A 23,455-nucleotide genomic window follows, 5' to 3' on the forward strand; every position below is an offset into this window, starting at 1 on the left:
TCGCTTAATGCAGGCGAGACTGCCAGAGGCGTTCCACTTGTTTTCAAGCAAAATTTTTAGCTGCCAAGTTGAGAAAATGCATAAACCTTGCATTGCTTTATTTTGTGTAGCTATTATGTTGGTGATTGGTATATGATTTATCAATGTTGCTTTTCTTTTGACACTGGTTGCAGTTCTTAGGCTCACTATGTATACCTGAAAGCCTTTGCATGGTGTACAAGGCAGTATTGATTCATTTTCACATAAAGCCTTGTCCATACATTTTTCTACAATCAGGGGTATGGTGAAATAAAGAGATAATTTGATGTTACATGTACATGAAATATATAGGATTAGGTAAATTTTGCAATAGATCCTGGTTAAGATTATCACGAGACAATACAGTTACAATGGATCCTTGTAATGATAATCATGAGACAATACAGTTACAATGGATCCTGGTAAAGATAATCATGAGACAATACAACTACAATGGATCCTGGTAAAGATAATCATGAGACAATACAGTTACAATGGATCCTGGTAAAGATAATCATGAGACAATACAGTTACAATGGATCCTGGTAAAGATAATCATGAGACAATACAGTTACAATGGATCCTGGTAAACATAATCATGAGACAATACTGTTACAATGGATCCTGGTAAAGATAATCATGAGACAATGCAGTTACAATGGATCCTGGTAAAGATAATCATGAGACAATACAGTTGCAATGGATCCTGGTTAAGATAATCATGAGACATTACAGTTGCAATGGATCCTGGTTAAGATAATCATGAGACAATACAGTTACAATTGATCCTGGTTAAGATAATCATGAGACAATACAGTTACAATGGATCCTGGTAAAGATAATCATGAGACAATACTGTTACAATGGATCCTGGTAAAGATAATCATGAGACAATACAGTTACAATGGATCCTGGTAAAGATAATCATGAGACAATACAGTTGCAATGGATCCTGGTTAAGATAATCATGAGACAATACAGTTACAATGGATCCTGGTTAAGATAATCTTGAGACAATACAGTTGCAATGGATCCTGGTTAAGATAATCATGAGACAATACAGTTGCAATGGATCCTGGTTAATATAATCATGAGACAATACAGTTACAATAGATCCTGGTTAAGATAATCATGAGACAATACAGTTACAATGGATCCTGGTTAAGATAATCATGAGACAATACAGTTACAATGGATCCTGGTAAAGATAATCTTGAGACAATACAGTTGCAATGGATCCTGGTTAAGATAATCATGAGACAATACAGTTGCAATGGATCCTGGTTAAGATAATCATGAGACAATACAGTTACAATGGATCCTGGTAAAGATAATCTTGAGACAATACAGTTACAATGGATCCTGGTAAAGATAATCTTGAGACAATGGATCCTGGTTAAGATAATCTTGAGACAATACAGTTACAATGGATCCTGGTTAAGATAACCATGAGACAATACAGTTACAATGGATCCTGGTTAAGATAATCTTGAGACAATACAGCTATCATGAAAAATTTACCAAATGTCAGTACTGTAGTACAAAGTCATTTTCTATTTGAATTGTGTAAAACATCCATTTATTTCATGCACTATTCTTTTGACATTTCTGATGGTGTATGATATGCAATGTTCCCAGCAAATGCACCATAATAGCTTCCAAAGTATCCGCTAAATCGTTTTGATCTAGATATTCCATACGCTAATGTTATATGTATTCCCCAAGTGATCTTTAGTCTTTTGCAATGACTTTACATAATGATGATGCTTTTAGAAACCCATTAGAGTAGTCCATATGCCGCCAATGTGTTCCAACTCAACACATGCTTTTTATGAGACTGCTGGTATCTCTGTTTTACCCATGAAGTATGGCTTTCACAGGTATGATATACCATTTGTTTTTTTATAGCATATGTGTAGCATTTTATGAATTTATAAAAGTTGTAGACATTGATTGATGTATCAGACTTAATACATACAACTAAACATTTTAATGCTTGGTTTTTTATAAAGAATACAAATAGGCTGAAATGTATGAAATGTAAAACAAATAATTTTTTTTGAACATTTTTCTAATCTTAGATGACATTATTCATTGTTTTTCATGGATAAAAAATGAAATTGTTATATGATAAAACTGTGCATGATTTTTAATGAATGAAGTATATTATTTTAGTATTACATAGATGACCATATTGTGCATGTTTCATAGGAGATGGTTGATTTTTATTTACATTTGAGTAGACACTATGCTTATTATAAATATAAAAGGAAATATTAAAAAACGATATGAGCTTTAAAGTAACACAAAGATATTGATAATCAGACTATCAGAAAGAAAGAAAAAAAAAACACATCAAGGAAATACATGTAGGTGCTTTAAATCTACCTGTAGGTTTATGTTTTAGAAAATAATCAGAAATTGAAGTAGTGGACTTATTCATGTTCATTGGTTTAATGTCATCTGTATCCCAGGAATCATTACTTACTAGTGCATTAAAGAAAAAAAACCTGATCAGTAAATCCAATTACTGAATGGTGTAACTATGCATTGCATTCTGCTGAAATGTAATCTTCTGTATAGGCGAGGCTTGTGATTGCTCTAGTGCAGTCCTGCCTTCTAACAGCATAATAACCATCATGCTACGTATAACACACTTTGCTTGTCCATGGTATAGCAATCAACTATAAAAGAAAGCTGAAACAGTGTCTTATTTTGTATTTCAAAATGTGTACGGTACAGCTTAATTAGTTTTTATTATAATATTGTTTTTAGAAGGTGGAGATAGATCTCTCAAAAAGAGATATATATGTAGATTGATTTTGCTCAGAATACAGCAGGGAATTCATTTGTCTTGCTAAGCACGAAGAGCTCTAGAGGCACTCAATAAGGGAACTTATAAGAAGATGGTCAGTGGTAAAAATAGAATGAATATTAGATATGTAATATGTACGCTTGTGACGAACGATGCTGTATTACAGTGTTTAATCTATTGATTTGTGTGAGGTAGAACAGTCGGAGTGGTGTGGTATAAACCTATGTAGGGCAATTTCATAAATGGCAAATATTTGCACTCATTCACTCTCTTGAGTGTAAGTAGTTGCTCACAATGATATTTCAATTTGATAAAAAAAAGGAGATGCTTGGGGGATCTTTTCTTTATAGTTTGTCTTGGACAAATTTAGTTTTCTTATTAGGGAGCCTACCATAACATAGTCTTTGCTTTACTCAACTGCAAAGTGAATACTTAAGTGAAATGCACATTGAAGTTGATTGTGAGAATGGTGACATTTTTGCAGTTTAATGCAGATAAACTGGTGATATCGTCGGCGGTCATCCGAACCGTCATGTCACACATATGATGCAAACCCATTTCAGAGCAAATCGACTTCAAAGTTTACTATAATTTCCACACTTTGTTCCCGAGCCTTACAACATGATCAATGCTAGAAAATGCATGGTTGGAAAGACCGAGACAATTGCTTAACATTGGTACAGTATCTTTATTTTACACAAAACCAAGAATCAGAGAAAATATCGCAAAAGAGCTCCATGCTTGTAATTTCGGTTTGAGCTGTTTAGATTTCCCTTGTACAAAAACGCCATAGGGGATACAACAACCCTGACCGCCATCGTTTTGGCTGACTGTGTGCATTTAAATCGCGATCAGTCAAAACTTTGTATCGCTCTGCTTCAATACACGTTTTCAATGGGATTTGCAGATTTTATTATAAATTTGTATGACATCGCCGGGAAAATCCCCTCATATCTCAGAAACTAAACTAAAATGCTACCTAGAAATTTAGTTTTGAATAGAATAGAACTTGTACTTTCATTTTCTGCAAAAATCTAAAAATAATTTTTTTACCAAAATTGACTAATACAACGGTTCAGATGAACGCCGATGATATGAAAATACCATTTAGTGAAGAATTATTGACTTTACTGAGAAAGAATGACATTATGTTTTCTAAAAATCATTCTTTAAAATGTGAACGATGCAAAAAATGAATAACTCAAAACAGATATGAAATTAAAACAGCCAGTGGAGAAGAGAAAGCTAATAATACCATTGTATACATGAATACCTATGATACCTTAACATACATGTATATCACTAGTATGGTGATAGTGATGCTTGTCTAGTGGCCTTGTAGTGGAATAGATATATTTGAGAAATGCATGGTTTTAAGTTTGCCAAGAGCTGAGGCAAGTGCTTTTAAATGGCATGTCATACCAAGATGGATGAGTTGATTTCTTGGTGGTTTTTCTTATCTCTCTCTCACCCTCTCAGCTTCTTCAATTAATCACATGTTTGTTGTCCAGTCTCCCACAGGCATACCACCTGTTAAGGGCTTCTTGGATACTTATATTTCCTTGTAGTGTTCTCACCAATTCTTCTACTTTAACCTGTATATCAACAAAGCAATTTGGAATTATAAGGTGGTTTCAAACCACCTCGATCATAAGAATCCCCATTAAATTACAAGAACTTTTTTTAGGCTAAAAAATATCCATTAATTATTCCTGCATTCACATCGCCCTGAAACATACCTTTCGGGATAATTTCCTGAAGTTACGAGCATGCGCAGTATGGTCTGATATGCAAGCGAGGCGCGAGATTCAAAATCACTGCCCCAGCAGCCACCCAACACGCTGGGTCAAAAGTTCCCGTAAATTGCTTTCACATTGCCAAAATACCTGCGACCTTGGAAAAATCCCGCAAAAGTTCTCGTAATTTCGCCATGTACCTACTATTTAGCGGGTATTTTCTTTCGGGGAAATTACGCGTAGTTTGCTTTCACATTACCAAAATACCTGGAACTGCCAAACTTCGAGGCGGTCTGAAACCACCTATATTGGATGCCCATTCTAAATATTTGAATTTGTGAAGTAAGTTGCTTTATCCAGAAAATAATGCTGATCACTTTTTATAATTTTTCTTCATTTTTGCTTTTATTTTGTGTGCATACATAGTCGCCCTATGTGACAATAGAACACACACACAGAAAAGATTAAACAAAAAAGTGGATTTTTATTTGTTACACCAGGGTACTATAGTGCATCAGTTGTGGAAAGCTGTGTAAAAGAGAACAAAGGTAGTTGTAGTAAGTCTACATCTTATACTGAAAGCACGTTTTTTTCAAAATGTAAAGCTACATCTATAGTTAAAGTTGGTGAATGGTGAGTGTGGTTTACATTCTTGATTTTCTTGATTGTAATTATATGAACAACTTATGTTATGTTGATCTATTTGGTTTGGTTAGATACATAACTGTGTCATACCTTATCTACTATGTCTACATCTTATGCTGATGTTCCTGCATTGCTGATTTTTGCTTCTGAAAATGTCAGAATATCTGAATTATGTTTCAAATCGATGATCACTGAGTTGCGATTCTTTATATCCGATTTTATTGTTTATAATGTAATATTTGCATGTCTAACATGACTTTCATTAATTGATGAAAGTTTCCAATATTGATCTCTAAAAATAAGAAAAAAAACATTGGTTGGAAACTACAAAATCAGATGAATGTCTTCATTCAAGTAGAAGCCATTGCAAGTACACTGTACTCTTTTCCAAATAGTGATTACACATTTGGATGCACCAGTGAATAACAAATCATTGACAACTCTAGCATGCCAACACCTTCATTCTGTAAAGCTGCCATTATGAATAGAGGTATTTACAATTTAAAACAGAATGTACAGAGCTGTAATATCAATTCTGGGTCTAATTTGACACACGGTAACCTAGTGTGCCTGACATTGACTAATGAATGCCTTTATTACAATTACCATTCTAAAATTAACAACTGTTGAGTCCAATTTGGTAGGCAGGGATCAAATGTGTTGTAGCTCCTGGTTTTGATGGAATAATATAATTAATTCAGTCTTATTTTTTGGTAATTGAGGAAAATAAATTATTTAAACATCCCTTCAAAAGATCCTATAAATCGCCATCCCCTCTTTTTAATTAACATGGTAAAAATCAAAGAAATATCAAAGAATTATTGCTTAACTTTATAAGCCAGAGTGCTTTTTGTTTGCACGCAAGCAAGCATTGTAAATAATAGCTCATTATCACTTTCACTTGTTTCTACCTCCTCTGAGACAGTTATTTATCATATTATTTCTACTTCATGACAAATGTCAAGTAAAACATTTGTATATATAGAATTTGCATAGATGAATATCAGACAAGAGGATGAATTACAAGGTGTATAAGATTGCCTCGTGAAGATTCAGGTTGAAATGGACATAGGACATAGATACAGGGGTTATTTGCAGGTGCTTGCAGATGAGAGTTTGCTTTAGAGTCTAGTTTGGAATTCATCAATATCAAAGTTCTCAAGACCCCTCATCCTTGACTTTTTTTATACACTTCAAGTTGGTTAGGTTATTCTTTCTTATTTCCTGTCCTTATTGGTCTTCAAAGCAGTTGTACTTATATTAGCCCACAGGTCCTTTAGCCCGTACCATTTCTTGGAATGGACACTTCTTTCTTTAGAATTGTTATACATCACTGCACAATGCTAGGAAAGACTTACTCAATTTTCTGCTTTCCAAATCTTGTGCATATTTTCACCCTCTGTATTACTTATTTATTTTACAGCTTTGTACAAGCTGCTCCATTTCTTTACTCTCTCTTTCTCTCTCCCTTCCCCTCACCTTCTTGAATTTTTAATAGGTGCTTTCAGACTAACTTAAAAACAGAGATTACAGTGGCTGGGTATTCTCTTATTGGTAGTTTAATCTGATATTCCCCAATCACAAAATGTTGGCAATGTGTATTAGTACTCATGATATTCCCAAAAGAAAATACCGGTATCTGCTAAATAGTAGGTACTTGTCAAAATTACAAGAAATTTGAGGTCACTGGTATTCTTGATGTGTGAAAGCAAATTACAACAACTTTCCAATCCAGCAAGTACATTGGGTACAGGCACCTTTGGTTGCTTAGGTTGTTACTAGCGAATTTGAATTACTCACCTCATCTGCTACTCGGGCTATATTGCACATGCTCATAACACCAGAACTTATCCTGAAAGGGTCTGATTTAAGATGGGTAAGAATAAAAAAAAAATTATCTGGTATTTTGAGACCTGACCAAGTCACTAATTTATAGTTACTTTTGTGATGGAGTCAGAGTGAAACCATCTTCCCTATTTTCTGTCCTGCGTTGAAGGATTAGTCTGATCTAATCTCTAATCCTCTTCTATTCTCTTGAGACCATACTATGTGATTTTAGGCACTGCATAGAAACTTCTCATGCAAGTAACTGCTTTACCTCAATCTGGTTTACTCTCCCATATATCGTGAAGAAATGGTAAGAATTGGGAAATTATAATATAGTGGCTTTCTATAGCTTGCAGACATGTAAGGACAGTCCATGATGTAAATACTTGCTAATCAATAGAATTGATTTTCAGTACTCAGGCAGCTGTACTAGTGTATTGCTATCATAAGATGACATCACTTGCAGTCTTCTACTTAGTATTTCACAAGTGTATGTTTTACTTCAGCAGTCAGATAAATTATATGCAACTCTTTAAATAAGTAGAAAAGACACCTACATTACAGATGCTCTCATACTGGGATGTTGAATATGTGGTATGAAACAAATTTGAGAAAAGTAAACAATAATTTTCAACAACAACATATAATATAACAGTGATTAAGCATCTAAATCTTTCTCTGCTTAGGGACCCAGTGGCGTTAATGATGAGGAACGTGTGTTTTAATTTGGTATTTTGGTGAATTCATAGAAATTTTATACCCCTTTCATAAACCCAATTATGCGGCTAATAGCAGCATAATTTGGTTGTAAAATCGGAGTTTTGATGCTGCAATTATCCGCATAATAGCGGCATCTGGACCAGATTTTGACTTTATGAACGCATTTCCAAAATAATGCAGATAATTGCCATGGTGCGGTCACAAGGTCGCCCTTTTCCAACACAACCGCATCGGAGGGGGTGTGTGCGGTTGCCATGACTATTATCCGCCTTTTTCAGGACGGGCGCTCGTAAAAATAATGCAGATAATTTTGTGAACGCAATTTTTATTGAATTATCCGCATTTCTCTTAGGCGGCTAATTGGAGGATGGGTTTATGAAAGGGGTATAACACACCCGGGGGGGGGGGGGGAGCACTCAGTATATAATGCATAGTGGGTATGTGCCGCGGAGGGGACCCCCAATTTTACACTCAAATTTCCATGGCATTTTTGTCTTATTGAGAAAGAGAACAAAGAAAGCCGCTCCAGAGCATAGCATTTTCTTCTTCTCGAGAAAAAAGAATTAAAAAATCCGCTCCAGGGCTTCGCATTTTTGCCGTTACGCCGTTCTGGTCGCAATTTTGGTGAAAAGCGGCCGCAACTCGCTGTCCGACCATCGCCTCGTCGTGCCGCCAGGCTAGCTGCATGTACGTTCCATAGGGATGCATACGCACTCGCACGCAGGCGACCCATTCCAAAGACCCCCGTTTTCACGAACATTTGTAGTTCTGAGGACCCTCCTTTTTACAATGAGCCCGCTCCAAGGCCCCCGTTTTTTGTCTCGCCCGCGGCACACCCCTACCACATTTTTGGTCGAGTGAAACCCCCCCACCCCCCCCCCCCCCCCCCCCCCCCCCCCCCCCCCCTGGATAACACACATATCACTCAGAGTTTCAGTGAGATAATAACCTTCAGGATTATGTCTTTTATTCTGTGATTTTATGGACTGTTTTAAAATACTGGGAACAATGAAACCTACATGTAGATTTTAAAATCAGGTTGTGAACTCATAATCTTCAGTTATAATGGAAGGCTTTCATGGATATTTCAGTGCTTACAGGTGCTGATATTGTAGTCTCATTATATCAGACTTTTTACTTTGTTTAAAAAAATGATATTATTAACTATTAAGTGATATTTAGTGAGGCTAATGAAATGACATGAATGTGATTGACAAGTCTGTACTCCAATATACAGAGTGGCAAAATGAGAGGAGGCATTAAGGCTGTGTTTATGTGACCTCAAGCCAGAATCATCATTCAAAACACAAACATGAATAACAATTCCACAAAATCAGCATTTAGACGACCTTCATTCCAATGCGGTTTTTCCTCGGATTCAGGCCGATCCAGTGCGTATCACAGTGCGCAGTTTGACAGAGGAAGGTAAACTTTTTTGCATGTGTTTCGGCTCTTGAAAAATCAATCTTTTGCTTCCAGAATTCAGTCTATTATAATGAATTTTGTTTACTTCTATTCAAGTGGCCATAAACTCACACATCTAGGCAATGTATTGGTTTGGTGTATCTGTAGGCCTACTTGCTGCACTGTGCACTCTGTTAATGACATTGGCCTGCTATGCAAAAAGCTGGTTTAACAAATTCTCAAACTAAGATGAAATTTTATTATTTTGCATCTTTGAGTCGTTAAAATAATGCATATAGACCTTGTTTACAGTGCAAGGCGGGGGAAGAGCGCGGGCTAAATTGCGTAACGTGTTCTCCCTATTTGTGCCTTACAGTGGCAGGCTCGGCCCGGCCTAAGTTTGAGCCTTTCAATACTATGTCGTAGTGGCACTCTACATGTAAACAAACAATTATTTTGAGGCGCGTCGGAGTCACGCTTGGTACCACATTTGGCCATTTGAGCGTTTACAGCAAATTTTAGGCCTGGCTCAGCCGCGGCTTGGCCAGGCCTTTTTGTAATTGTAAACAGGGTCATAGTGTATGTGATGACATGAAGATACTGTGTTGAATAAATGTTAAATAATGACTTTCAGACTCGAATTTTTCCGGGCTTAATTTTTGTAACACATCACAAACACACGTGAAGAGTGGCACCTTGTTGCTCAGAATTTGTAAAAGTCAAATCATTGTTAGTTAGCCTATGCCTTTTATATTTTTTGTTGTTACTTTTAAAAACAAACAAACATTGATCATTCTCTTTTATATCAATAAAAACATCAATCAAGCCAGTAATTAAATATGTACATGTACCTCATTCTCTTTAAATGTGGAATCTGTAGTTTGTGAAAACTTTTTGACCTTTATACATCTGCATTGCAAAATTTGTCTGTCATCTTCAGTCAAATGAGCACCTTTGATAAACAGTGTTGCTGCTTTATGTATATCTAAAATGAAATGGACCAAATAACTTTTGCATGAAAAAAATACATGGATATCATATTAAAAAAAAATAGTTCTCATCATGATCAAATCTGAAATTCACTCACACTAAAGGCCTACACCTGTATTTATTGAGGGCTATTATGCTTGCCAGATTATTCTAAATACCATGAATCCAAAGTGGTCATAACCCTCAAGGCTAGAGATGGCATTTATTGCAGTAATCTTTTAGTTTAAAACAGCAAATATAGTTCATCAAGGCTGAACTGTGTGGCTTGCAGTGGCAAGGAAAATTCAATTTAAGTAAACACTGTGTTGTATTGCTATTGCAACCTGTTACTTAACTTTTATAAATACTGTTGTAGTGATAAGATTTGAGCATATAGGGGAAGTGACATATATGTTACTATGCTTAATAAAATTGAGGCCTCTCTATTTTGAGAAGAATCTGATACTTAGGAATGACCATTGAACTTTAAATTATAACATTTTTCAATATTGAAGTAACTGAAGGAAGATAAATTAGAGTACTGTTATCTCCCCTTCCCATAATTGGGTTATGTTTTTCTTTCAAGTTATTTGTAAACTTAGATCCTGGCATGTGTTTTTGATAAAAAATAGTTAAATTTTATTTTCATATTGATGTTTGCAAAGATACTCTCCTTCCTATGGCTCTGAATTCCTTTACTATATGCATGCATGCACAGAGTTGAATAATAGATGGTTATTCTGATGAGTCAGCTCTAGTAAATTACATTAGAGTATATTATTTCCACTAGAAAAAGCTCAACAGTCCAGAATGAAGCATTAATCTTTCACAATCATAAATCAATGACAATCATGTCAGCATCTTACCCCCTACCCCAACCCCCTGAGGGTATGTTATAGTGGTCTCAGGAGGATACTTCTTGTAGCCCAGATATTATTTTGTGTTTTTCCACATTTACTTCCAATTAAGTATGTTAATATTCAGTCAGACATATCACATATACATCCCTTCTGTTTTAAGTATAAAAAAAAGATACTGGTAAGCCATTTTTCTTCTTAATTTTAGATTTTGTTTTAGATCCTACTGCATTTCTCCTGTCCTTTTCAACTGAAAAGAAAACCAACTGAAAAGAACTCTCAATAGTATTTATAAAAAAATACGAAAAAATAATTCCAAATTAGCAGAATCCAACTGCTTTCTTTATCTTTGCCAGAATATAAGGCCTTGCTTCAAACTTTAAACATGTGTCAGGTATGTTTGGTTTGTATTACATTTCAGCTATGAAATTTTAATTTGTATGATACTGATCTTCTCTTAAACTTTGAAGAATATTCTTCTTGGCAGGAATGGCACAAGCAATGTGATTAAATATACTGAATGTAAAGAAAAGAATTGATAATTTCATGACTTCGGTACCCTAATGTATACAGAGTATGTGACCAAAGTACAGAGTAGCGTTATGAGAAAAGCTGCCACCTAATGATTGATGTGTTAATGAAATGTTTCTGCATAGCTCATTTGATCCATCCAACCAAATGCTACTTTCACCTCACTAAGACATGCATTGAATGCATTCCATGCTGCTATATGCACTGTTTATTGAAGTAAACCTTTCGGCTCTCTTCCACTTCACGCTGTTGGGTTTGTTGCATGCATAATGATCAGGTCTTACAAGAGTGTCGGCCTTATAGATTAGAGATAACAAATACACTATATGAAGATGTTATTTTATGTATAGCTAATTCATTATACATGTGTATTTTTTTTCATAAGATCTATTAATACATGTAATCTTTTTTATTTCAATGAAAATGATTTTGGAAGGTATTTCACTATCTCTCACAAATACAAAACACTAGTTTTGGTGAATGTCATGTAGTCAGACATGCTTCTGTGCAGAGTGCACCAGTATAGATAAGTTAACACTATGTATAGGCATACATGTATGGTATTAGCAAGACAGCAGGTGAACATATTATGGGTTACCTATTGTACTTTCTTAGAATGTAGAGTTTGAATAAGGTGAAAATGTCAGTTATCATACATTCATCAACATGAACTTTACCATGTCAACATCTCATATAGATGACTATCACTACGATGAAGGCATGGTCAATTCTTGCTTTGAACAATACCGCATATAATCAGATAACAGTAGAATTATAATATACACTACACTTCCGTTACAATGTCATAAATATAATCATGATGGTAAAGGAACCCACGATGCCTGGTTATATAGTGATGGATAGATTTACAATGTCATTTCACAAGATTGAATGGATGAATTTTTTTCCATATTGCAGGCTACACTATACATGTATATTAGGAAATTCTAGTGAACCTTTCAACTTGTGAATTCTCTGATATATGTAGATTTGATACACAGACCACTATGTTTAATGGCTATATTACTATGTCTGATTATTTTGATATGGGATCCTTTACAAAGTGGCACAGAAAAGCCTAATGAGAAGAAAAGTTAATTAAATAACTTTTATTTACAAAAAACGCTACATAGATTTGGGATTCTTTTTGCTTTAATGAAACACAGATCTCAGTTCTGGTAGTGGATTTTATTATTGATTTGACAGCTGAAAATAATTTCAGTCTGAACGTCCAGCTGCATGGTGACTTACATTAGAACATGAATGGATATGATGAACAATATCTTATTTGAAGTTTAAAGTATTGAGGTGAATATCCCCTTAAAGTATTGATATTTGATATTAAAGCATGAAATTGATGAGAGTGTATGCATGGATTATTTTCACTTTAAACCAAGAAGATACTCTAGCTTCGGTACCCTCCCTTCATGGTTACCGTTGTCTCAACCCTTCTCAACCAAGCTACCTCAAACCAATGTTCTGGAACACTGACTGCTTTAAAGGTAGCATCCATATTTCAAGAGGATGTAATTTTCTTCAAGGTGATGATGGCAATTCATCCTGGTTATAATTTCTGTAATAAATGTCAGTTTGATTTTATTTCAGTTGATAAAAATATATAGTTTTCTTTGTGTAGATGTAGCTTGAAAAAACAATTTTGATGTTTAAATTAACTTTGAAATTAAAATACTTTCATTTATGATCAGTTGTGTAATAATTCCGTTTCACACTCTCAAAGTTATAACCTCACAGGCAATCATGAATTTCTACATAACTATTAATATTTTGCAATGTTTTGAATTTAATTCTTTTTTTTTACTCAGTCAATAAAAAAAAAAACAATGAATGAAAAGAAAGTTGTATGCCACCATGGTCTTACAACAGGTCAATGCTGCCATGTTACTTTGTCAGATGAACCTGAAGTCATGTGGAAGATACAACAGGTCAATGCTGCCATGTTACTTTGTCAGATGAACCTGAAGTCATGTGGAAGATACAACAGGTCAATGCTGCCATGTTACTTTGTCAGATGAACCTGAAGTCATGTGGAAGATACAACAGGTCAATGCTGCCATGTTACTTTGTCAGATGAACCTGAAGTCATGTGGAAGATTAAAGGAATGTGTTTTTCTTCACTTAAATGAAGTATGGACAGCTAATTTTTGAGAGAAAATCATAATTTCAAAATTGTTTGACAGAAGAAGACTCGTTTTTAAAAAAAGTTGTCACAAACGGATCTATTGAACTAACTAAGAAAAGAATAATACTAGTATATATGGATTAGAGAATGAATAAAAATGTCATCTCATACTTTAGGCACTAAATTAATGAACAAGATATAGTTCGATTGAAAAATTGATCCTCCCAGAACTCAATCTTTCTTTTAAAGTATGAATCTCTTGACGCCCAATGGGTAATCTACACAGACAGAGAGGCGCAAGATGACCAGTTTTCTTGCCTCTGCTCTATGTAATGTGAGATGAAGATGATGACTGCATGTATTGCTGAAGGATATGATTGAGGCTAGATGATGGATGATAGCCATGTTTCATTCTGATTTACAACCCATATCATACACCTAATAAACCCTCAAAGAGAACCTGAATACATTCTAATTCAATTGGAACCTCTATATAAGAAGAGCCTGTTCAATAAGCTGCAATTAGCTGAAGTCTTTCTTTATTTGCTCCTGCTGTGGTCATCATGAAGTGTTTTTGTGCGTCTGTGGATGCATTGTGGTTTTGATTGCTATGTGTGTTTCTGTATTCAATACATATTTTCACACGAGTACAGAAATATTATAGAGAGACACAGCTTTAAACGATGCATGGTTGGTTGATTATGCCTTTCATAGTTTCATTAACATATTAAATTTATTATTGTCATTTTATATTTGAAGAATAAAAAATAAAGATTGAAAATAATGATTATGTAAAAAGTTTTGTAAATCTCCTGTTTATACGATCCGTACTTATATCAATGATCTTTGTTTGAAACTGTTGTTTGTTAGTGGTTACACAAATCTGAAATAATTTCTTGATCTGAACTAATGTAATGGAGATATTGTCCTGTAAACAAAATGGTCTTGCCATTCTGTGGGAGTTGTTGTCGGTTATTTAATGGTGCATCCTCAAGCTTATGTCCTTCAGAGATCATATATGTACATTTGGAGTTAAATCCATTAAAAAAAAATTTCTGTATATTACTGGTTCTTGAAAATGAATCAATTAGCAAAATATTATTGCTTGGCTTCCACCCATCATTGTATGTACGTGTAAAAAGAATGACTATCGATATTGAAATGAAATTGTGTGACATAGCTGCCTAAGCCTTATGTTTATATGATATTTTCACCCCTGTATTTTGAATGTATGCAAAATGCAATTATTTTTTTTTCCCTATTTGAGAACATCTCTCGACTTACGTAACACTGAGAGTTGAAGGCATTGTGGAAAGATATAAAGATAAAAGCTCAAGAGGGCAGCATATGTGTTTACAAACCTAGGATGCAGTTAGAAGTTGATTACTAGTGAGAGAGCAGCAGTGCACCAACTTAATATCCGCAGTAGATCAATGGGATGCAAAATTTACAATGCCATCATTCAGGATGGAAAATCATGAATATACTCAGTGCTTTTATTTCCTTGATAAAATTGTAACAGAATTGTTATATTTAGACTACTTGAAATATAACTGTAAATTAGATAGAGTTTCACCTTATCTGTGATTTTATGGACTAATAGTGTAATATTTAAGCTATTTTATTTGGAAATGACTTTGATGTATTCATATAGTTCTGACAATGACTTTATACATTCATGTACTTAACACAATCATTGTATAAACAATGTATGTCATTTGGGGGAGAAATTGGCGTTATTAATCATTTATATGTTGATTTATTTTCTTGAATAGGCAAAGTTCGTTTTCATTTCACTGTCCTGACTTTTAATGATATGATCTTGTTATGATGTTTTTACAAATAATTTTTAATTTATTGGATTATTAATACTAATGCTCCTCTTTCATTTTTCTCTCCTTTTTTTCCCTTTCTTTTGCATGCTACATCACTGCTTCTTCATTAGGTAAGTACATGAGTTAGTTGATTACCAAATATTCTGTTCATTTTATTTCATGCTACCTTGGATTATGAAGAAAGGTGATGCAATCACATCAAATCAACTTATCAATAAAATCAATAATATGATCATAATCATCTGGGATGAATTACTGAGTCTAACCTTTCATTTATTCTGACACATTATTTTTTATCACATTTCATATTTATTTTCTGTTTCTGTTTATGGTAACTCCCGTAGGAACTCGGCAGGACAGCATTTTGCTGGTAAATGCCAAGCTGGTATATAAAGATTTTAAAGGTGGTCCATACATAACTCTTTGACTTCTGGGAAGAACAGAAGAACTTATGAATCATATCAATAATTCTGGATATTATATAGATATATGGACTGCTTTGAGAGACATGGTTGTTTCTAGAGGCTCAAGGGGGCCACAACGCGACTATGCCGAGGGCTTTGCCCGAGGGCATGGTCTTACCGATGCGGTACCCGCAAGCCGAAAGAAACCATCGTGTCTCAAATATAAAAGCAGTCCATATATATTTTATGAACCAAATTAAACGTTAGATCTAGGGCCTAGTCTAGATCTAGTTTTAGGCCTAAAAGCCCTAAGCCACATGCTAACGTTAGGCCTAATGTTAGGCCCTAAGTCCTAACTTAGCCCTGCCCCTAACGTTAGGTCTCGAAGTCGAATATCAAAGCATTCCATATACCAATTAGATCTACTGAGTACTGCCACTAGGCCTATTTACTAATAGGGTCTGAACTAGGCTACCCCAAGTTAAGTTAACAGACTTAAATCTCCATTAGATTCTAGATCTAACGTCATGAACGTTAGATCTCGGCTACATCAAATCTAAGATTAAACGGAACATTAGGCCTAACGTTAGTTAGATCTAACTTAGATAACCTCAGTTTTGACCAATCAGAGGAACGGATTATTCGACATTCTCAAAGAAAGGTTTATAATGATTTATATTATGTTTACAATTTTTTGGTTATTCATTTTGTACACAGATTATTGCTTTGATTTTTAAAACCAAACCAATCCAATCCAATTCTTTTGCATACCTAAAATCTGACACTTCATGAATCCAGCAAAGTTTGCATAGTTTAATTTGTCATTATGTTTCTTTAGCTGTAAGCTGGATGTTTTGTCATGTAAATAATATTTTGATTATTTTTTACGTATTATAGTGGATGTGCAGATCTTATGCAAATTTATTTTCAGACAATTTTTTTTCTATCAAGGTGAGACTTCAAATTCAAAATGTTTTCTATGTCAATAGGTTTTCCGTTAACTCTTCATTATTACAGAAATGTTTCAAAACAAATGGGCTAAATATGATATTTTATATGCACATCAGTGGCATATTATGTGATCACTGTATAAGCTTCAAGAAGTTTGAGAAATATTCACTTTTTATCATTACTTTTAATAAAAATAGTTCCAAAACAAATAATTCTTTGGCGGTCATCCGAACAGTTGTATCACACATACAAGAGTGCAAACCCATTTCAGAGAAAATTGACTTCAAAGTTTACTACAGTTTTTACACTTAGTTCCCCAGCCTTATAACATATTCATTGCTACAAAATACATGGTTGGAAAGACCAAGACAATTGCTTGACATTGGTATTCTTATTTTTACACAAAGCCAAGGATCAGAGAAAATATCGCAAAAGAGCTACATGCTTGAAATTTTGATTTGAGTGGCTTAGATTTTTACTGTACAAAAACGCCATAGGAAAAAGTGATATGTTTTGACTGACCGCGATTTCAATGCGTGCAATCAGTCAAAGTGTCGTATCGCTTTTTTTCACGTAGAAAGTCAATGCAGTGCCAATATGATGGTTTGGCTGACCGTGCACATTGAAATTGCGGTCAGTCAAAACGTCGTATCGCTCTTGCTGTGCTAAAGTACATGTTTCCAGTGGGATTTGCACATTTTATCAAAACATTGTATAACATTGCAGTGAAAATCCACTCGTATCTCAGAAACTGAAATAAATTGCTGCCGAGAAATTTAGTTATGAATAGGACTTGTACTTTCCTTTTTGTGCAAAAATTTCTAAATTGATTTTTTGACCAAAATTGACTGATACAACGGTTCAGATGAATGCCAACGAATTGTTTCCTGCCATTGATCGTTATGTATCTTAATATTGAACATTTCTTTCCAGATAATTTTATTTCATCCTCTTGTACATTGCCCAGTATAATTTGTTGTGGTCATTTTCTCTCAAGGATCTCAATTCTCATATTCTCATTTTACATCCTGATAACCTTCTGTAAAGAGGAACTGTACTTTTAATATTCATTAAAATTACTGTGGTTTAACAAGATATTCAGTGTTTTTATTTCCTGGTCGGAAAATGTAGCAGAAATTGTGGAATAATACAAAGTTCAGTGACTAACTAGTGATATTTTATTTTGTTTATATTCGAATAGAGACCATATTGGGTCTTGGATCAATTCAATTGAAGGAGGAGAGTGAGCAGATGGCACTTTCTCTCATGTTTTTTTTTAACTTGTAGCCTAATACATTACCTTTATTAATATACACCAGATATTGTTTTTCAGCTCAAATATAATGTATGGAATCCATTTCAAACAATAATGCAAATTCTCTCTAAAGTTGCATGGTTTACTGTATAAAATAGTAGTGTACAGGTGCATTATGCATCTTTAATAATGATTCAGTAATTATACACTAGGAAAGTAATCTAAGGAGCTTGCCCCAGTGGATACCTGGGCCCCGTCTTACTCCTGGGCCCTGTCTTTCAAAGAGTTGCCATTGATCCAATCAATCATAACTATGGATGGCCAGCAAAGTCAACATATAAAATGTAAATTTGTTCAAAATATTTTCCGGCTAAGATGTATCTCTTGAAGTTTCAGTGTGATTCTCATTTTATACTAAGGAGATTGTGCAAATTTCTTGTAGAAAAATTATGGTATGGATGGAATTCCATACATATTTTGATTTATTGGAGCAATCGTAACTCTATAAATCCATCAGTGTCATAATTTTTTCCATAGGAAATTTGCACAATGTCCTTTGTTAACAAATAGAAGCACAGTGAATCCTCAAGAAAACAATGAATGCATGAATATAGATCATAGTTAGAAAATATTTTAAACAAACATGAATAATACATGTTGACCTTGCTGGCCATCCATAGTTGTAACTGATTGGATCAATCGTAACACTTTGAAAGACAGGGCCCAGGAGTGTAATACACTTACTCTGTTGAGTGACTAAGATATGGTCTACAGGACATGTTATTACAAGGGACTGTATCTGGTGATGATAACTGACACATTCATACTATACCTTTATTTTCATGAAATAGAGTTATAAAAGAATTTTTAACAAGTATAGGCACAGTGATATTCTCAAGAAAATAAGAAGTTTAATGAGGTTTAATATTTCAACTGTTTGAAGCATTATATTGAAACACACCCTGATGGGTCTTGTATTCCATTTCTAACATTTGTATAATCTAACCAAGTTGGTAGAGCAAGGTTCTTAACATTTTAAAATGGATTGATATGCCTGTGCCTTAAGGGATAAAGTAACAGTCTTTGTTATAGAGAGAATCATTGATCACTAGAAATGAAAGCAGTTCTAAAGACCGTCATATAATACCCCTTTCATAAACCCAATAAAACATATCCTCCAATTAGCCGCCTAAGAGTAATGCGGATAATTCAATAAAAATTGCGTTCACAAACTCCATAAATTATTTTTACGAGCGCCCGTCCTGAAAAAGGCGGATAATCGTCATGACAACTGGACACGCCCCCTCCAATGCGGTTGTGTTGGAAAAGGGTGACCTTGTGACCGCACCATGGCAATTATCCGCATTATTTGGAAATACGTTCATAAACTCAAAATCTTGTCCCGATGCCGCTATTATGCGGATAATAGCAGCATCAGAATAATGCGGATAACTCTTGTCCTCCTCTGATTTTACGACCAAATTATGCTGCTATTAGCCGCATAATTGTGTTTTATTGGGTTTATGAAAGGGGTATAAGCAACCAATTAATGAGTTATTTTTCCCTAGTACAGTAATTGTGGTTTGTGACAAATAGATGCACATATCTCACTTATTTCACACATGGATATTCCAAAGTTTGATTATTCCTGAACTTTATAACTTGTGTTCAGACGAGAGTCATAGGTACACTGAAGAAATAAGTGTGGATGCAGCTTTTTTATTCCAGGTGAGGGCAGTCCCCCTAGCAAACAGTAGATGATGAGTGAAAGACATGGATGACCAGAATGGTCAATAGAGGCTATAGGAGATGAAAGATGAGATTAGGGAGGGGTTGTTCTTGTAATGATAGAAAAGACTTGCCTAGAAGTACTGAGAACGGAGAAAAAATGAAAAAAGAAAGAAAGAAGTAAATTCCTATTTCTTTGTATCATTGTGTCCTAAATACTGAGAATGGTATAATTATTATATATATGATTATCTCTCCATGCTGTGTACATAGCATTGGCATTGTTCCGAACCGTTGTATCAGTCAATTTTGGTCAAAAAAATTGATTCTGAGATTTTTGAAGAAATTGAAAGTAAAAGTCCTATTGTATGTTTAAATTTCTAGGTAGCAATTTATTTCAGTTTCTGAGATAGGTGGGGATTTTCACAGCAATGCTATCCAAATTGTTGATAAAATGCGCAAATTCCATTGGAAACGTTTACTGTAGCAAAGTAAAAAACAACTGCGCGCACTTATTATGCAAATTCGCGATCAGCCAAACCATCATATCGGCACTGCATTGACTTTACACATGAAATAGCTATACAACATTTTCATTGATTGCGTGCATCAAAATCGCGGTCAGGGTTGTTGTATCTCCTATGGTGTTTTTGTGCAGGGAAAATCTTAATCGCTCAAACCAAAATTACAAGCATGTAGCTCTATTGTGATATTTTCTCTGATTCTTGGTTTTGTGTAAAACGAAAGATACCATGAATGTCAAGCAATTGTTTTGGTCTTTCTAACCATGTATATTTCCAGCAATGATTTGTTGTAAGGCAGGGGAATAAAGTATGGAAATTATAGTAAACTTTGAAGTCAATTTTCTCTAAAAATGGGTTTGCACCGTTGTATGTATGATACGATGGTTTGGAAGACTGCTGATGATATATCCTTTTTTATCAGTTGATTCAGTTCCCTTTAATATTAATACTTTGATGCAAATGATGTTATCTACATTGCAAATGATAAAGAGTTATCCAGATAAACATAATACAAATATGCAGCAGTCATAATATCAAAACCAACTCATCTTTTAGTGTTGGTTGTTTGAAGGAACATGGCATTAGAATTATATGTAGTTTGGAGTGAAATCCTGTATATTTTAATGCTTACTTCCTCCATCATTTGCCAAGATATTTCCTATCAAATCCGGTTTGCAGATCCAGCTGCACATTATGCATATTTGATTTAAGGGACTAGTGGAGTAAACTTTACTGTGGTGAATATAAAAAGATTTTTATCAACCTCCTCCGGTTATTCTTCACAAAGTGATATATCTAAGAGAGATCAATGATATTGTTTATAAATGACATTGCTTATAAATATTGATTACCATGGATTAAAAAGATATTACATTTCACAGAGTCCACCAAGATTGATCCTCATATTAATCTAGCCAAAGGAAAGTCATCGAAGCAATATTGATTGCATTATTCATTCATTTTTAATTCACTTAGTTATTTTTATGCAATTTTTATGAATTTTTTAGCATTTGCTTTGTGTGTGTTGCTATATTTATTGAGATATAATTGTTTTCAGCCTGGAGTACCCCTTACAATCAAAGTGTCAGTCTTATTTTGATAAGATTTCAGGGTGTGTGCTTTCATCTGCTTTGCAACTATACATGTAGTTCCCAAAACGTACACTTTAAACGTTCTTATCACTTGTGGATTTTATAGGGGCCTACATTATTATCAGGTTGAATATATACAGCCCCTTTTCAATGACAAACCTATGTGATTTCTAGAATCTAGTCCTTTATGATTATATAGACATTCATGTTAGTATATGTTTATTGTTACATTAAATGAAAACAGTCTTTCAGAGTGATAATGCCTATGAAAGTTTCCAACTAAATCAAAATGATTTCAAGGAATTATAGAAAATAGATGATCATTTATGGATGTAAAGATAGGATATATTTAATTTCAGGCAAGTTTGGGAAAGTTTTTTTTTTTCATTCGTGCTAGCGTTTGTCAAAATAGGGAAATATTATGCTTTTAAAGGTTGTTTGAATGGCGTTAAAAGGTTTTTGACTCTGCCCTGGTTTTAGATATTGTAAACTTACCTGTTTGACACTCATTTCAAAGATATAATTACTAAGAGAGAGTATGTGTGTGTGTGAGAGAGAGAGAAGAGAGTGCCATCAACCCTATGATGATGTCATTCATCCAAACAACCAAAGCTTTGAGCAGATTTATTTTTCACATGTGAACAAGTACATTTCGCTGCTTTCATTGATGCTCATTTTTTAGTTATTTTTACCTTGTTATACTATGATAATTGGATATAAAGACTGGATCAGTTTGTGATGGTATGTACAGCTGGATACACCATGCATTTCTTGCAATATTACCAATTTTTTCTGAAGTTCATTCTGCCTGAAATATGTACTTGGATACTCGGGTCCCACTAGCTTACTTTTGAGTGAGTATATTCTCTCTATACCAGCCCACTTGATTCTGTTCCACTACACTGTTCTACTATTCATGCCTGGATTATGATCTGGAGAAGAATCTTATTGTGATGAGATTAACTTGCCTATTGTACATGGATTAATCTTATTGCTGGTTCATTCATATACTGATTTGACTTGCTACAAACGATTTCACATGTATAACACTCACTTATGCTAAGTTCACACCAATGGCGCTTTAAAGCGGCGTGCAAAGCGGCGGCAAAGCGTAACAAAGCTTAATTAAGCTTTGAGCAGTTCGGGACGTTTAGCAAGAGCGCCAAATTTTTTAAAACTGTTTAAAAATTTGAAGCGATCTGTCACGGATTGCGTAAAGCGGGGAGAGTGTATTAAAGCTTATCAAAGCATCACAAAGCTTAACAAAGTCGTAGGAAAGCTTAACAGAGTTTAAGAGAGCTTGGTTCAAAGCTGTGACCCCACAATTGCGTATTTTAAAGATCTTTTATCGCACATATCTAAATTTCAAATTCTGCAACTTGATTCCTTTAAATTTTCACTTCTGATTTACAATAGCAGTATTATGTGATTTTTCATGGGTAAAAAATCAATAAAGTCTGTATTTAAATTTTTTACAAGCAGATGAAATACATAACAACAATAACATCAATAATAATAATAACATCTTCACAAGTACACATAATACAAAAATTATTTCAAACTTATATTAAAAATAAATAAAGTGTGCATATGGGAGAATGTTCTTATTTCCAGACACAAAAGTCTTTATCTTCATCATCTGCTTCTGACGATATCTGAGCCACTCCTTTCTTAACTCAATCAGGAAGTACCATTCCAGCCATTCTTTGTTGCCAGTCAACAGCACCCACTGGAGAGACGAAGTATTCTCTGAGATGATCTCTCTGATGTCTACCATCCACAGTGGCGAGGTTCCCCCTTGCAGGTGGTTGCGGAACATCTTCCCAGTGAGGTCCATCTCTCCAGGCCCCTGGTGCGTAGTTGTGCTCTTCATCTTCGTGGTCCACCGCATTGGCTGCCAGCGCCACCCTCTTCCTCAGCAGGTTGTGGAGCACCACAGCAGTCTCCACCAAATCTCTGACGTTATCTACCTTCTGTTCCAGTGTTCCCAACAGGCACCGGAACC

The sequence above is a fragment of the Lytechinus pictus genome, chromosome 3 (genome assembly GCF_037042905.1).
Source record: "Lytechinus pictus isolate F3 Inbred chromosome 3, Lp3.0, whole genome shotgun sequence".
Classification (NCBI taxonomy): domain Eukaryota; kingdom Metazoa; phylum Echinodermata; class Echinoidea; order Temnopleuroida; family Toxopneustidae; genus Lytechinus; species Lytechinus pictus.